At 47.0% G+C, this 16,959-nt stretch overlaps 2 non-coding genes across 2 annotated transcripts; one reads left to right on the forward strand and one right to left on the reverse strand.

Annotated features, from left to right (window-relative positions):
* Window positions 1-345: 345 nt before the first annotated feature.
* Window positions 346-418, reverse strand: TRNAY-GUA (transfer RNA tyrosine (anticodon GUA)). Its single transcript has one exon. It is a non-coding gene; the product is annotated as a tRNA-Tyr (tRNA).
* A 15,577-nt stretch (window positions 419-15,995) lies between these two features.
* On the forward strand, window positions 15,996-16,068 carry TRNAH-AUG (transfer RNA histidin (anticodon AUG)). The gene has a single exon. It is a non-coding gene; the product is annotated as a tRNA-His (tRNA).
* The last annotated feature ends 891 nt before the right edge of the window (window positions 16,069-16,959 follow it).

Here is a 16,959-nt window from a genome sequence, read left to right on the forward strand (position 1 = left end):
TATTGTGGAAAAACTCTGACATTTTACGTAACATCTGAGACGTCACAACACCGCTCCCGGATGGGCTCGAACCACCAACCTATTGGTTAACAGCCGAACGCGCTAACCATTGAGCCACGGAAGCTCAGAAATTGAATGGTTGTCAGGTATTGTGGATAAGTTATGACTTATTACGTTACATCTGAGACCCTACTACACCTCTCCCGGTTGGGCTCGAACCACCAACCTTTCGGTTAACAGCCGAACGCGCTAACCATTGCGCCTAGGAATCCCAAAAAATAAATGGTCGTCAGATATTGTGGAAAAACTTTGGCTTTCTACGTTACATTTGAGATCCCACATCACCGCTCCCGGGTGGGCTCGAACCACCAACCTATTGGTTTACAGCCGAACGCGCTAACCATTGCGCCACGGAAGCCCAAAAACTAGAGACGTCACAACACTTCTCCCGGATGGGCTCGAACCACCAACCTATTAGTTAACAGCCGAACATTGAGCCACGGAAGCTCAGAAAATAAATGGTTATCATGTATTACGGAAAAAGTTTGACTTTTCACGCTACATCTGAGACCTTACAACACCGCTCCCGGATGGGCTCGAACCACCAACCTTTCGATTAACAGCTGGACGCGCTAATTATTGCGCCACGGAAGCCCAGAAATGAAATGTTCGTCAAGTATTGTGGAAAAACTCTGACATTTTACGTAACATCTGAGACGTCACAACACCGCTCCCGGATGGGCTCGAACCACCAACCTTTCGGTTAACAGCCGAACGCGCTAACCATTGCGCCACGGACGCCCAAAAATTAAATGGTCGTCTGGTATTGTGGAAAAACTTTGGCTATTTACGTTACATTTGAGATCCCAAAACACCGCTCCCGGGTGGGCTCGAACCACCAACCTTTCGATTAACAGCTGGACGCGCTAATTATTGCGCCACGGAAGCCCAGAAATGAAATATTCGTCAGGTATTGTGGAAAAACTCTGACATTTTACGTAACATCTGGGACGTCACAACACCGCTCCCGGATGAGCTCGAACCACCAACCTTTCGGTTAACAGCCGAACGCGCTAACCATTGCGCCACGGACGCCCAAAAATTAAATGGTCGTCTGGTATTGTGGAAAAACTTTGGCTATTTACGTTACATTTGAGATCCCAAAACACCGCTCCCGGGTGGGCTCGAACCACCAACCTTTCGATTAACAGCTGGACGCGCTAATTATTGCGCCACGGAAGCCCAGAAATGAAATGTTCGTCAGGTATTGTGGAAAAACTCTGACATTTTACGTAACATCTGAGACGTCACAACACCGCTCCCGGATGGGCTCGAACCACCAACCTTTCGGTTAACAGCCGAACGCGCTAACCATTGCGCCACGGACGCCCAAAAATTAAATGGTCGTCTGGTATTGTGGGAAAACTTTGGCTATTTACGTTACATTTGAGATCCCAAAACACCGCTCCCAGGTGGGCTCGAACCACCAACCTATTGGTTAACAGCCGAACGCGCTAACAATTCAGCCACGGAAGCTCAGAAAATAAATGGTTATCACGTATTATGGAAAAAGTTTGACTTTTCACGCTACATCTGAGACCTCACAACACCGCTCCCGGATGGGCTCGAACCACCAACCTTTCGATTAACAGCCGAACGCGCTAACCATTGAGCCACGGAAGTTCAAAAATTAAATGTTCGTCAGGTATTGTGGAAAAACTCTGACATTTTACGTTACATCTGAGACGTCACAACACCTCTCCCGGATGGGCTCGAACCACCAACCTGTTAGTTAACAGCCGAACGCGCTAACCATTGAGCCACGGAAGCTCAGAAAATAAATGGTTATCATGTATAAGGGAAAAAGTTTGACTTTTCACGCTACATCTGAGACCTCACAACACCGCTCCCGGATGGGCTCGAACCACCAACCTTTCGGTTAACAGCCGAACGCGCTAACCATTCGCCACGGACGGCCAAAAATTAAATGGTCGTCAGGTATTGTGGAAAAACTTTGGCTATTTACGTTACATTTGAGATCCCAAAACACCGCCCCCGGGTGGGCTCGAACCACCAACCTTTCGATTAACAGCTGGACGCGCTAATTATTGCGCCACGGAAGCCCAGAAATGAAATGTTCGTCAGGTATTGTGGAAAAACTCTGACATTTTACGTAACATCTGAGACGTCACAACACCGCTCCCGGATGGGCTCGAACCACCAACCTATTGGTTAACAGCCGAACGCGCTAACCATTGAGCCACGGAAGCTCAGAAATTGAATGGTTGTCAGGTATTGTGGATAAGTTATGACTTATTACGTTACATCTGAGACCCTACTACACCTCTCCCGGTTGGGCTCGAACCACCAACCTTTCGGTTAACAGCCGAACGCGCTAACCATTGCGCCTAGGAATCCCAAAAAATAAATGGTCGTCAGATATTGTGGAAAAACTTTGGCTTTATACGTTACATTTGAGATCCCACATCACCGCTCCCGGGTGGGCTCGAACCACCAACCTATTGGTTAACAACCGAACGCGCTAACCATTGCGCCACGGAAGCCCAAAAACTAGAGACGTCACAACACTTCTCCCGGATGGGCTCGAACCACCAACCTATTAGTTAACAGCCGAACATTGAGCCACGGAAGCTCAGAAAATAAATGGTTATCATGTATTACGGAAAAAGTTTGACTTTTCACGCTACATCTGAGACCTCACAACACCGCTCCCGGATGGGCTCGAACCACCAACCTTTCGATTAACAGCTGGACGCGCTAATTATTGCGCCACGGAAGCCCAGAAATGAAATGTTCGTCAAGTATTGTGGAAAAACTCTGACATTTTACGTAACATCTGAGACGTCACAACACCGCTCCCGGATGGGCTCGAACCACCAACCTTTCGGTTAACAGCCGAACGCGCTAACCATTGCGCCACGGACGCCCATAAATTAAATGGTCGTCTGGTATTGTGGAAAAACTTTGGCTATTTACGTTACATTTGAGATCCCAAAACACCGCTCCCGGGTGGGCTCGAACCACCAACCTTTCGATTAACAGCTGGACGCGCTAATTATTGCGCCACGGAAGCCCAGAAATGAAATGTTCGTCAGGTATTGTGGAAAAACTCTGACATTTTACGTAACATCTGAGACGTCACAACACCGCTCCCGGATGGGCTCGAACCACCAACCTTTCGGTTAACAGCCGAACGCGCTAACCATTGCGCCACGGACGCCCAAAAATTAAATGGTCGTCTGGTATTGTGGAAAAACTTTGGCTATTTACGTTACATTTGAGATCCCAAAACACCGCTCCCGGGTGGGCTCGAACCACCAACCTTTCGATTAACAGCTGGACGCGCTAATTATTGCGCCACGGAAGCCCAGAAATGAAATGTTCGTCAGGTATTGTGGAAAAACTCTGACATTTTACGTAACATCTGAGACGTCACAACACCGCTCCCGGATGGGCTCGAACCACCAACCTTTCGGTTAACAGCCGAACGCGCTAACCATTGCGCCACGGACGCCCAAAAATTAAATGGTCGTCTGGTATTGTGGGAAAACTTTGGCTATTTACGTTACATTTGAGATCCCAAAACACCGCTCCCAGGTGGGCTCGAACCACCAACCTATTGGTTAACAGCCGAACGCGCTAACAATTCAGCCACGGAAGCTCAGAAAATAAATGGTTATCACGTATTATGGAAAAAGTTTGACTTTTCACGCTACATCTGAGACCTCACAACACCGCTCCCGGATGGGCTCGAACCACCAACCTTTCGATTAACAGCCGAACGCGCTAACCATTGAGCCACGGAAGTTCAAAAATTAAATGTTCGTCAGGTATTGTGGAAAAACTCTGACATTTTACGTTACATCTGAGACGTCACAACACCTCTCCCGGATGGGCTCGAACCACCAACCTGTTAGTTAACAGCCGAACGCGCTAACCATTGAGCCACGGAAGCTCAGAAAATAAATGGTTATCATGTATAAGGGAAAAAGTTTGACTTTTCACGCTACATCTGAGACCTCACAACACCGCTCCCGGATGGGCTCGAACCACCAACCTTTCGGTTAACAGCCGAACGCGCTAACCATTCGCCACGGACGGCCAAAAATTAAATGGTCGTCAGGTATTGTGGAAAAACTTTGGCTATTTACGTTACATTTGAGATCCCAAAACACCGCCCCCGGGTGGGCTCGAACCACCAACCTTTCGATTGACAGCTGGACGCGCTAATTATTGCGCCACGGAAGCCCAGAAATGAAATGTTCGTCAGGTATTGTGGAAAAACTCTGACATTTTACGTAACATCTGAGACGTCACAACACCGCTCCCGGATGGGCTCGAACCACCAACCTTTCGGTTAACAGCCGAACGCGCTAACCATTGAGCCACGGAAGCTCAGAAATTGAATGGTTGTCAGGTATTGTGGATAAGTTATGACTTATTACGTTACATCTGAGACCCTACTACACCTCTCCCGGTTGGGCTCGAACCACCAACCTTTCGGTTAACAGCCGAACGCGCTAACCATTGCGCCTAGGAATCCCAAAAAATAAATGGTCGTCAGATATTGTGGAAAAACTTTGGCTTTCTACGTTACATTTGAGATCCCACATCACCGCTCCCGGGTGGGCTCGAACCACCAACCTATTGGTTAACAGCCGAACGCGCTAACCATTGCGCCACGGAAGCCCAAAAACTAGCGACGTCACAACACTTCTCACGGATGGGCTCGAACCACCAACCTATTAGTTAACAGCCGAACATTGAGCCACGGAAGCTCAGAAAATAAATGGTTATCATGTATTACGGAAAAAGTTTGACTTTTCACGCTACATCTGAGACCTCACAACACCGCTCCCGGATGGGCTCGAACCACCAACCTTTCGATTAACAGCTGGACGCGCTAATTATTGCGCCACGGAAGCCCAGAAATGAAACGTTCGTCAAGTATTGTGGAAAAACTCTGACATTTTACGTAACATCTGAGACGTCACAACACCGCTCCCGGATGGGCTCGAACCACCAACCTTTCGGTTAACAGCCGAACGCGCTAACCATTGCGCCACGGACGCCCAAAAATTAAATGGTCGTCTGGTATTGTGGAAAAACTTTGGCTATTTACGTTACATTTGAGATCCCAAAACACCGCTTCCGGGTGGGCTCGAACCACCAACCTTTCGATTAACAGCTGGACGCGCTAATTATTGCGCCACGGAAGCCCAGAAATGAAATGTTCGTCAGGTATTGTGGAAAAACTCTGACATTTTACGTAACATCTGAGACGTCACAACACCGCTCCCGGATGGGCTCGAACCACCAACCTTTCGGTTAACAGCCGAACGCGCTAACCATTGCGCCACGGACGCCCAAAAATTAAATGGTCGTCTGGTATTGTGGGAAAACTTTGGGTTTTTACGTTACATTAGAGATCCCACAACACCGCTCCCGGGTGGGCTCGAACCACCAACCTTTCGGTTAACAGCCGAACGCGCTAACCATAGCGCAACGGAAGCCCAAATATTAAATGGTCGTCAGGTATTGAGGTAAAACTTTGACTTTTTACTTCACATCTGAGACCTCACAACACCGCTCCCGGATGGGCTCGAACCTCCAACCTTTCGGTTAACAGCCGAACGCGCTAACCATTGCGCCACGGACGCCCAAAAATTAAATGGTCGACAGGTATTGTGGAAAAACTTTGGCTATTTTCGTTACATTTGAGATCCCAAAACACCGCTCCCGGGTGGGCTCGAACCACCAACCTATTGGTTAACAGCCGAACGCGCTAACAATTCAGCCACGGAAGCTCAGAAAATAAATGGTTATCACGTATTATGGAAAAAGTTTGACTTTTCACGCTACATCTGAGACCTCACAACACCGCTCCCGGATGGGCTCGAACCACCAACCTTTCGATTAACAGCCGAACGCGCTAACCATTGAGCCACGGAAGTCCAAAAATTAAATGTTCGTCAGGTATTGTGGAAAAACTCTGACATTTTACGTTACATCTGAGACGTCACAACACCTCTCCCGGATGGGCTCGAACCACCAACCTGTTAGTTAACACCCGAACGCGCTAACCATTGAGCCACGGAAGCTCAGAAAATAAATGGTTATCATGTATAAGGGAAAAAGTTTGACTTTTCACGCTACATCTGAGACCTCACAACACCGCTCCCGGATGGGCTCGAACCACCAACCTTTCGGTTAACAGCCGAACGCGCTAACCATTCGCCACGGACGGCCAAAAATTAAATGGTCGTCAGGTATTGTGGAAAAACTTTGGCTATTTACGTTACATTTGAGATCCCAAAACACCGCTCCCGGGTGGGCTCGAACCACCAACCTTTCGATTAACAGCTGGACGCGCTAATTATTGCGCCACGGAAGCCCAGAAATGAAATGTTCGTCAGGTATTGTGGAAAAACTCTGACATTTTACGTAACATCTGAGACGTCACAACACCGCTCCCGGATGGGCTCGAACCACCAACCTTTCGGTTAACAGCCGAACGCGCTAACCATTGCGCCACGGACGCCCAAAAATTAAATGGTCGTCTGGTATTGTGGGAAAACTTTGGGTTTTTACGTTACATTAGAGATCCCACAACACCGCTCCCGGGTGGGCTCGAACCACCAACCTTTCGGTTAACAGAAGAACGCGCTAACCATAGCGCAACGGAAGCCCAAATATTAAATGGTCGTCAGGTATTGAGGTAAAACTTTGACTTTTTACTTCACATCTGAGACCTCACAACACCGCTCCCGGATGGGCTCGAACCTCCAACCTTTCGGTTAACAGCCGAACGCGCTAACCATTGCGCCACGGACGCCCAAAAATTAAATGGTCGACAGGTATTGTGGAAAACTTTGGCTATTTACGTTACATTTGAGATCCCAAAACACCGCTCCCGGGTGGGCTCGAACCACCAACCTTTCGATTAACAGCTGGACGCGCTAATTATTGCGCCACGGAAGCCCAGAAATGAAATGTTCGTCAGGTATTGTGGAAAAACTCTGACATTTTACGTAACATCTGAGACGTCACAACACCGCTCCCGGATGGGCTCGAACCACCAACCTTTCGGTTAACAGCCGAACGCGCTAACCATTGCGCCACGGACGCCCAAAAATTAAATGGTCGTCTGGTATTGTGGGAAAACTTTGGGTTTTTACGTTACATTAGAGATCCCACAACACCGCTCACGGGTGGGCTCGAACCACCAACCTTTCGGTTAACAGCCGAACGCGCTAACCATAGCGCAACGGAAGCCCAAATATTAAATGGTCGTCAGGTATTGAGGTAAAACTTTGACTTTTTACTTCACATCTGAGACCTCACAACACCGCTCCCGGATGGGCTCGAACCTCCAACCTTTCGGTTAACAGCCGAACGCGCTAACCATTGCGCCACGGACGCCCAAAAATTAAATGGTCGACAGGTATTGTGGAAAAACTTTGGCTATTTTCGTTACATTTGAGATCCCAAAACACCGCTCCCGGGTGGGCTCGAACCACCAACCTATTGGTTAACAGCCGAACGCGCTAACAATTCAGCCACGGAAGCTCAGAAAATAAATGGTTATCACGTTTTATGGAAAAAGTTTGACTTTTCACGCTACATCTGAGACCTCACAACACCGCTCCCGGATGGGCTCGAACCACCAACCTTTCGATTAACAGCCGAACGCGCTAACCATTGAGCCACGGAAGTCCAAAAATTAAATGTTCGTCAGGTATTGTGGAAAAACTCTGACATTTTACGTTACATCTGAGACGTCACAACACCTCTCCCGGATGGGCTCGAACCACCAACCTGTTAGTTAACAGCCGAACGCGCTAACCATTGAGCCACGGAAGCTCAGAAAATAAATGGTTATCATGTATAAGGGAAAAAGTTTGACTTTTCACGCTACATCTGAGACCTCACAACACCGCTCCCGGATGGGCTCGAACCACCAACCTTTCGGTTAACAGCCGAACGCGCTAACCATTCGCCACGGACGGCCAAAAATTAAATGGTCGTCAGGTATTGTGGAAAAACTTTGGCTATTTACGTTACATTTGAGATCCCAAAACACCGCTCCCGGGTGGGCTCGAACCACCAACCTTTCGATTAACAGCTGGACGCGCTAATTATTGCGCCACGGAAGCCCAGAAATGAAATGTTCGTCAGGTATTGTGGAAAAACTCTGACATTTTACGTAACATCTGAGACGTCACAACACCGCTCCCGGATGGGCTCGAACCACCAACCTTTCGGTTAACAGCCGAACGCGCTAACCATTGCGCCACGGACGCCCAAAAATTAAATGGTCGTCTGGTATTGTGGGAAAACTTTGGGTTTTTACGTTACATTAGAGATCCCACAACACCGCTCACGGGTGGGCTCGAACCACCAACCTTTCGGTTAACAGCCGAACGCGCTAACCATAGCGCAACGGAAGCCCAAATATTAAATGGTCGTCAGGTATTGAGGTAAAACTTTGACTTTTTACTTCACATCTGAGACCTCACAACACCGCTCCCGGATGGGCTCGAACCTCCAACCTTTCGGTTAACAGCCGAACGCGCTAACCATTGCGCCACGGACGCCCAAAAATTAAATGGTCGACAGGTATTGTGGAAAAACTTTGGCTATTTTCGTTACATTTGAGATCCCAAAACACCGCTCCCGGGTGGGCTCGAACCACCAACCTATTGGTTAACAGCCGAACGCGCTAACAATTCAGCCACGGAAGCTCAGAAAATAAATGGTTATCACGTTTTATGGAAAAAGTTTGACTTTTCACGCTACATCTGAGACCTCACAACACCGCTCCCGGATGGGCTCGAACCACCAACCTTTCGATTAACAGCCGAACGCGCTAACCATTGAGCCACGGAAGTCCAAAAATTAAATGTTCGTCAGGTATTGTGGAAAAACTCTGACATTTTACGTTACATCTGAGACGTCACAACACCTCTCCCGGATGGGCTCGAACCACCAACCTGTTAGTTAACAGCCGAACGCGCTAACCATTGAGCCACGGAAGCTCAGAAAATAAATGGTTATCATGTATAAGGGAAAAAGTTTGACTTTTCACGCTACATCTGAGACCTCACAACACCGCTCCCGGATGGGCTCGAACCACCAACCTTTCGGTTAACAGCCGAACGCGCTAACCATTCGCCACGGACGGCCAAAAATTAAATGGTCGTCAGGTATTGTGGAAAAACTTTGGCTATTTACGTTACATTTGAGATCCCAAAACACCGCTCCCGGGTGGGCTCGAACCACCAACCTTTCGATTAACAGCTGGACGCGCTAATTATTGCGCCACGGAAGCCCAGAAATGAAATGTTCGTCAGGTATTGTGGAAAAACTCTGACATTTTACGTAACATCTGAGACGTCACAACACCGCTCCCGGATGGGCTCGAACCACCAACCTTTCGGTTAACAGCCGAACGCGCTAACCATTGCGCCACGGACGCCCAAAAATTAAATGGTCGTCTGGTATTGTGGGAAAACTTTGGGTTTTTACGTTACATTAGAGATCCCACAACACCGCTCCCGGGTGGGCTCGAACCACCAACCTTTCGGTTAACAGCCGAACGCGCTAACCATAGCGCAACGGAAGCCCAAATATTAAATGGTCGTCAGGTATTGAGGTAAAACTTTGACTTTTTACTTCACATCTGAGACCTCACAACACCGCTCCCGGATGGGCTCGAACCTCCAACCTTTCGGTTAACAGCCGAACGCGCTAACCATTGCGCCACGGACGCCCAAAAATTAAATGGTCGACAGGTATTGTGGAAAAACTTTGGCTATTTTCGTTACATTTGAGATCCCAAAACACCGCTCCCGGGTGGGCTCGAACCACCAACCTATTGGTTAACAGCCGAACGCGCTAACAATTCAGCCACGGAAGCTCAGAAAATAAATGGTTATCACGTATTATGGAAAAAGTTTGACTTTTCACGCTACATCTGAGACCTCACAACACCGCTCCCGGATGGGCTCGAACCACCAACCTTTCGATTAACAGCCGAACGCGCTAACCATTGAGCCACGGAAGTCCAAAAATTAAATGTTCGTCAGGTATTGTGGAAAAACTCTGACATTTTACGTTACATCTGAGACGTCACAACACCTCTCCCGGATGGGCTCGAACCACCAACCTGTTAGTTAACAGCCGAACGCGCTAACCATTGAGCCACGGAAGCTCAGAAAATAAATGGTTATCATGTATAAGGGAAAAAGTTTGACTTTTCACGCTACATCTGAGACCTCACAACACCGCTCCCGGATGGGCTCGAACCACCAACCTTTCGGTTAACAGCCGAACGCGCTAACCATTCGCCACGGACGGCCAAAAATTAAATGGTCGTCAGGTATTGTGGAAAAACTTTGGCTATTTACGTTACATTTGAGATCCCAAAACACCGCTCCCGGGTGGGCTCGAACCACCAACCTTTCGATTAACAGCTGGACGCGCTAATTATTGCGCCACGGAAGCCCAGAAATGAAATGTTCGTCAGGTATTGTGGAAAAACTCTGACATTTTACGTAACATCTGAGACGTCACAACACCGCTCCCGGATGGGCTCGAACCACCAACCTTTCGGTTAACAGCCGAACGCGCTAACCATTGCGCCACGGACGCCCAAAAATAAATGGTCGTCTGGTATTGTGGGAAAACTTTGGGTTTTTACGTTACATTAGAGATCCCACAACACCGCTCCCGGGTGGGCTCGAACCACCAACCTTTCGGTTAACAGCCGAACGCGCTAACCATAGCGCAACGGAAGCCCAAATATTAAATGGTCGTCAGGTATTGAGGTAAAACTTTGACTTTTTACTTCACATCTGAGACCTCACAACACCGCTCCCGGATGGGCTCGAACCTCCAACCTTTCGGTTAACAGCCGAACGCGCTAACCATTGCGCCACGGACGCCCAAAAATTAAATGGTCGACAGGTATTGTGGAAAAACTTTGGCTATTTACGTTACATTTGAGATCCCAAAACACCGCTCCCGGGTGGGCTCGAACCACCAACCTATTGGTTAACAGCCGAACGCGCTAACAATTGAGCCACGGAAGCTCAGAAAATAAATGGTTATCACGTATTATCGAAAAAGTTTGACTTTTCACGCTACATCTGAGACCTCACAACACCGCTCCCGGATGGGCTCGAACCACCAACCTTTCGATTAACAGCCGAACGCGCTAACCATTGAGCCACGGAAGCCCAAAAATTAAATGTTCGTCAGGTATTGTGGAATAACTCTGACATTTTACGTTACATCTGAGACGTCACAACACCTCTCCCGGATGGGCTCGAACCACCAACCTATTGGTTAACAGCCGAACGCGCTAACCATTCGCCACGGACGCCCAAAAATTAAATGGTCGTCAGGTATTGTGGAAAAACTTTGGCTATTTACGTTACATTTGAGATCCAAAAACACCGCTCCCGGGTGGGCTCGAACCACCAACCTTTCGGTTAACAGCTGAACGCGCTAACCATTGCGCCACGGAAGCCCAAGAATTAAATGCTCGTCAGGTATTGTGGAAAAACTCTGACATTTTACGTTACATCTGAGACGTCACAACACCGCTCCCGGGAGGGCTCGAACCACCAACCTATTGGTTAACAGCCGAACGCTCTAACCATTGAGCCACGGAAGCCCAAAAATTAAATGTTCGTCAGGTATTGTGGAAAAACTCTGACATTTTACGTTACATCTGAGACGTCACAACACTTCTCCCGGATGGGCTCGAACCACCAACCTATTGGTTAACAGCCGAACGCGCTAACCATTGAGCCACAGAAGCTCAGAAATTAAATGGTTGTTAGGTATTGTGGATAAGTTATGACTTTTTACGTTACATCTGAGACCCTACAACACCTCTCCCAGGTGGGCTCGAACCACCAACCTTTCGGTCAACAGCCGAACGCGCTAACCATTGCGCAACGGAAGCCCAAGAATAAAATGGTCGTCAGGTATTGTGAAAAAACTTTGGCTTTTTACGTTACATTTGAGATCCCACAACACCGCTCCCGGGTGGGCTCGAACCACCAACCTATTGTTTTACTGCTGAACGCGCTAACCATTGCGCCACGGAAGCCCAAAAATTAAATGTTCGTCAGTTATTGTGGAAAAACTCTGACTTTTTACGTCACATCTGAGACCTCACAACACCGCTCCCGGATGGGCTCGAACCACCAACCTATTGGTTAACAGCAGAACGCGCTAACCATTGAGCCACGGAAGCTCAGATATTAAATGGTTGTCTCGTATTGTGGAAAAGTTTTGACTTTTTACGCTGCATCTGAGACCCCACAACACCTCTCCCGGGTGGGCTCGAACCTTCAACCTTTCGTTTAACAGCTGAACGCGCTAATCATTGCGCCACGGAAGCCCAAAAATTAAATGGTTGTCAGGTATTGTGGATAAGGTTTGACTTATTACGTTACATCTGAGACCCTACAACACCTCTCCCGGTTGATCGCTGGGTTGATGCTTCCCACATATATGACAGAACATCTCCCCATAACTATGTCTAGTAGTACGTTTTACGAAATCAATTATTTTAAAGCAGCTTTTGCAATGGTAAAGCCGCTCGCAAAGGGCTTTTTTGTTACCAACAGGAACCAAATGGCTGTTATAACAATCGTCACCCCGGAATTTTCGTAGGGAGGAGTCGCATGTTTTTGCACGTCCATTACAAACAGTCGGACGCATACATTTAAAGCAAAAATCATTGCATTTATGAGATTGAACACGCCAGTAAGGTGTGAGGCACTTCTCGCAAAAGTGTTCGTGACTAAACAATGGTTTTAAATTTGTTATGACGTTATAGTGATTATTCTCATTAAGTAGAAAGAGGCGTGGTCTGGTATCTGTAGGGTCGTTTTCGCCTAAAATTAGAATTGGAACTCTGTTTTCGAATTTATAAACAAATATAGAATAGGGGGATAAATAAACTTTAAATTTCTGGAATGAATCGGGGGTACCGCATTCGGATACAGAGACTCCGGCCTTTTGACAAAGATCTAAAGCCTCTGTTTTTTGGCTTGTGTAACGGGGTCCTGCTTGTGATATGGTCACGTAACGATTTTTTAACTCTGTGTTGTTTTCGTTGTTCATGTGGAGACGATGAGCGACAGCAACACAAAGGCTACGCGCTAAACAGAGATTATCAGTGTTTGGTATTCGTCGAATCCCCCTTCGATCCTTTGAAAAAATACTGAATGGCTTGAGTTGACGATGATTAGAACGTCCATACCCTTCTGGTATTCTGACTATACTAAATATCATTTTTATAGGTCCTTGAAAAAAATGTTCGATCTCATCATCATAAAGTAACTCGGCTAGTTGATCAAAGAGAATAGAAGGGTCTACTTGATCGAGCCTTTTAAAGGATAATTCAAGTTCCGAACGACAGTTTATACCCAGACTTCGTAAAGTTATTTGCACGTAATCTGTTGCTCTATATTCGCTTAATACGTGTTCCGTAATAGAACATATGCTATCCACCGGATCATCAGTTATATTTAGAGTTATTTCCCTGCCATACATATTAAAATGTTCAAAAAATCTCTCGCTCTGCTCTAGAATTTCGCAAGATGGTACATCTTCTATAGGCGAAGGGGGACACCCCCCACCCCATTGATCATAAACATTCGCCTCGGCCTCCTCCGAATCTACGATGGAGCTCTTTTCGCTGGGGGCGTAATCGGAAAAGTTCAGAGACATATATTCAAAAGGGTCGTTTTCCGTCTCGTCTTGTTGACACGCGTTATCTAGAATCTCCCCCATCTCCCTGCCAGTTTGTGAATTATCGAAACTGGGTCTCAAAGATTCATGGTTATTACGTTCCATTTCTTGCTTCCGTCTTTTCACGCGGTCTAAGTAAGAAATTTTTAAAGGGGTAGGAATTAAATTATATAAATGTTCCAATTCGTCATGTGTTTGACAGGTTTCAGGTGTACGAGGAACGTTCTTCATATAGTCTATTAGATCGAGGAACGTTTGAACATTATTTAAGCCGCCATTTATGATAAAACCGGGTAATGTTGAAGGTATATTAGCAGGATCTAAGTGTAAATAAGAGCATAGAAAATAATAAAACTTGTATATTTCGACTATGTTCCAAGGCTTATTTACGGCCATTTCGTCAAGTGTCCAGCGAAGTGCTTCAGCGTCCATGTTGAGGTTTTGACGATTGATGTTCGACTGTGAAGTACTGTTATTTTCTCACGTTCTTTATACTAGATTCCTACCCCCCCTTCTCTTCCTCCTCTCAAGGGGGGTCAAGGACAGTTGATTTTTCGAAATTATTGACTAACAATACAAGGTCCTAGCAAAGGCCATCGCAGCTGATTTCCGACATGTTTAAACACGTCTAACATTGTTTGACAGTGAACAATAGGTGATATAAGATAGACGTACGATGGCTTGACAGGGTGTCAAATAGTCGTATAACAAAACAACGAATTTGCAATAGATTTTATAATTCAACAAAAGGAATAATTATAACAAAAGAGTTGGTGCGACATTCCACTAGGTGGGGACTTCTTCAACAATGACATTGAGATTAACAGTTGAACGCGCTAATAATTGCGCCACGGAAGCCCAAAAATTAAATGTTCGTCAGGTATTGTGGAAAAACTCTGACATTTTACGTTACATCTGAGACCTCACAACACCGCTCCCGGATGGGCTCGAACCACACCTATTGGTTAACAGCCGAACGCGCTAACCTTTGAGCCACGGAAGCTCAGAAGTTAAATGGTTGTCAGGTATTGTGGATAAGTTATGACTTTTTACGTTACATCTGAGACCCTACAACACCTCTTCCGGTTGGGCTCGAACCACCAACCTTTCGGTTAACAGCCGAACGCGCCAACCATTGCGCCAAGGAAGCCCAAAAATTTAATGGTCGTCAGGTATTGTGGCAAAACTTTGGCTTTCTACGTTACATTTGAGATCCCACACCACCGGTTCGTGCCCATCCGGGAGCGGTGTTGTGAGGTCTCAGATGTGACGTAAAAAGTCAGAGTTTTTCCACAATACCTGACAAACATTTAATTTTTGGGCTTCCGTGGCGCAATGGTTAGAGCGTTCAGCTGTTATTTAAAAGCTGGTGGTTTAAGCCCTCCCGGGAGCGGTGTTGTGAGGTCTCAGATGTGACGTAAAAAGTCAGAGTTTTTCCACAATACGAGACAACCATATAATTTCTGAACTTCCGTGGCTCAATGGTTAGCGCGTTCGGCTGTTAACCAGTAAGTTGGTGGTTCGAGCCCACCCGAAACCGGTGTTGTGAGGTCTCAGATGTGGCGTAAAAAGTCAAGGTTTTTCCACAATACCTGACGACCATTCAATTTTTGGGCTTCAGTGGCGCAATGGTTAGCGCGTTCAGCTGTTATTCAAAAGAGTGGTGGTTTGAGCCCTCCCGGGTGCGGTGCTGTGAGGTCTCAGATGTAACGTAAAATGTCAGAGTTTTTCCACAATAACTGACGAACATTTAATTTTTGGGCTTCCGTGGCGCAATGGTTAGTGCGTTCAGCAGTTAACCGAAAGGTTGGTGGTTCGAGACCACCCGGGAGAGGTGTTGTGGGGTCTCAGATGTAGCGTAAAAAGTCAAAACTTTTCCACAATACGGGACAACCATTTAATTCCTGAGCTTCCGTGGCTCAATGGTTAGCACGTTCGGCTGTTAACCAATAGGTTGGTGGTTCGAGCCCACCCGGGGGTGGTGTTGTGGGGTCTCAGATGTAGCATAAAAATTCAAAACTTTTCCACAATACGTGATAACCATTTAAATTCTGAGCTTCCGTGGCTTAATTGTTAGCGCGTTCGGCTGTTAACCAATAGGTTGGTGGTTCGAGCCCACCCGGGACCGGTGTTGTGGGATCTCAAATGTAACGTAAAAACCAAAGTTTTTCCACAATACCTGACGACCATTGAATTTTTGGGTTTCCGTGGCGCATTGGTTAGCGCGTTCGGCTATGAACCGAAAGGTTGGTGGTTCGTGCCCATCCGGGAGCGGTGTTGTGAGGTCTCAGATGTAACGTAAAATGTCATAGTTTTTCCACAATAACTGACGAACATTTAATTTCTGAACTTCCGTGGCTCAATGGTTAGCGCGTTCGGCTGTTAACCAATAGGTTGGTGGTTCGAGCCCATCTGGGAGCGGTGTTGTGAGGTCTCAGATGTAACGTAAAAAGTCAAACGTTTTCCACAATAACTGACGAACAGAACGTTTGGTGGTTCGAGCCCATCCGGGAGCGTTTTGTAGTGTCTCAGATGTAACGTGAAAAGTCAGAGTTTTTCCACAATACGAGACAACCATATAATTTCTGAACTTCCGTGGCTCAATGGTTAGCGCGTTCGGCTGTTAACCAGTAAGTTGGTGGTTCGAGCCCACCCGAAACCGGTGTTGTGAGGTCTCAGATGTGGCGTAAAAAGTCAAGGTTTCTCCACAATACCTGACAACCATTTAATTACTGAGCTTCCGTGGCTCAATGGTTGGCGCGTTCGGCTGTTAACCGAAAGGTTGGTGGTTCGAGCCCATCCGGGAGCGGTGTTGTGAGGTCTCAGATGTGACGTAAAAAGTCAAGAGTTTTCCACAATACGAGACAACCATATAATTTCTGAACTTCCGTTGGCTCAATGGTTAGCGCGTTCGGCTGTTAACCAGTAAGTTGGTGGTTCGAGTCCACCCGAAACCGGTGTTGTGAGGTCTCAGATGTGGCGTAAAAAGTCAAGGTTTTTCCACAATACCTGACGACCATTCAATTTTTGGGCTTCCGTGGCGCAATGGTTAGCGCGTTCAGCTGTTATTCAAAAGAGTGGTGGTTTGAGCCCTCCCGGGAGCGGTGCTGTGAGGTCTCAGATGTAACGTAAAATGTCAGAGTTTTTCCACAATAACTGACGAAC

This window comes from Phalangium opilio, unplaced genomic scaffold, assembly GCF_054372755.1.
Source record: "Phalangium opilio isolate 3A_F unplaced genomic scaffold, DU_Popi_V2 ptg000360l_1, whole genome shotgun sequence".
Lineage (NCBI taxonomy): Eukaryota > Metazoa > Arthropoda > Arachnida > Opiliones > Phalangiidae > Phalangium > Phalangium opilio.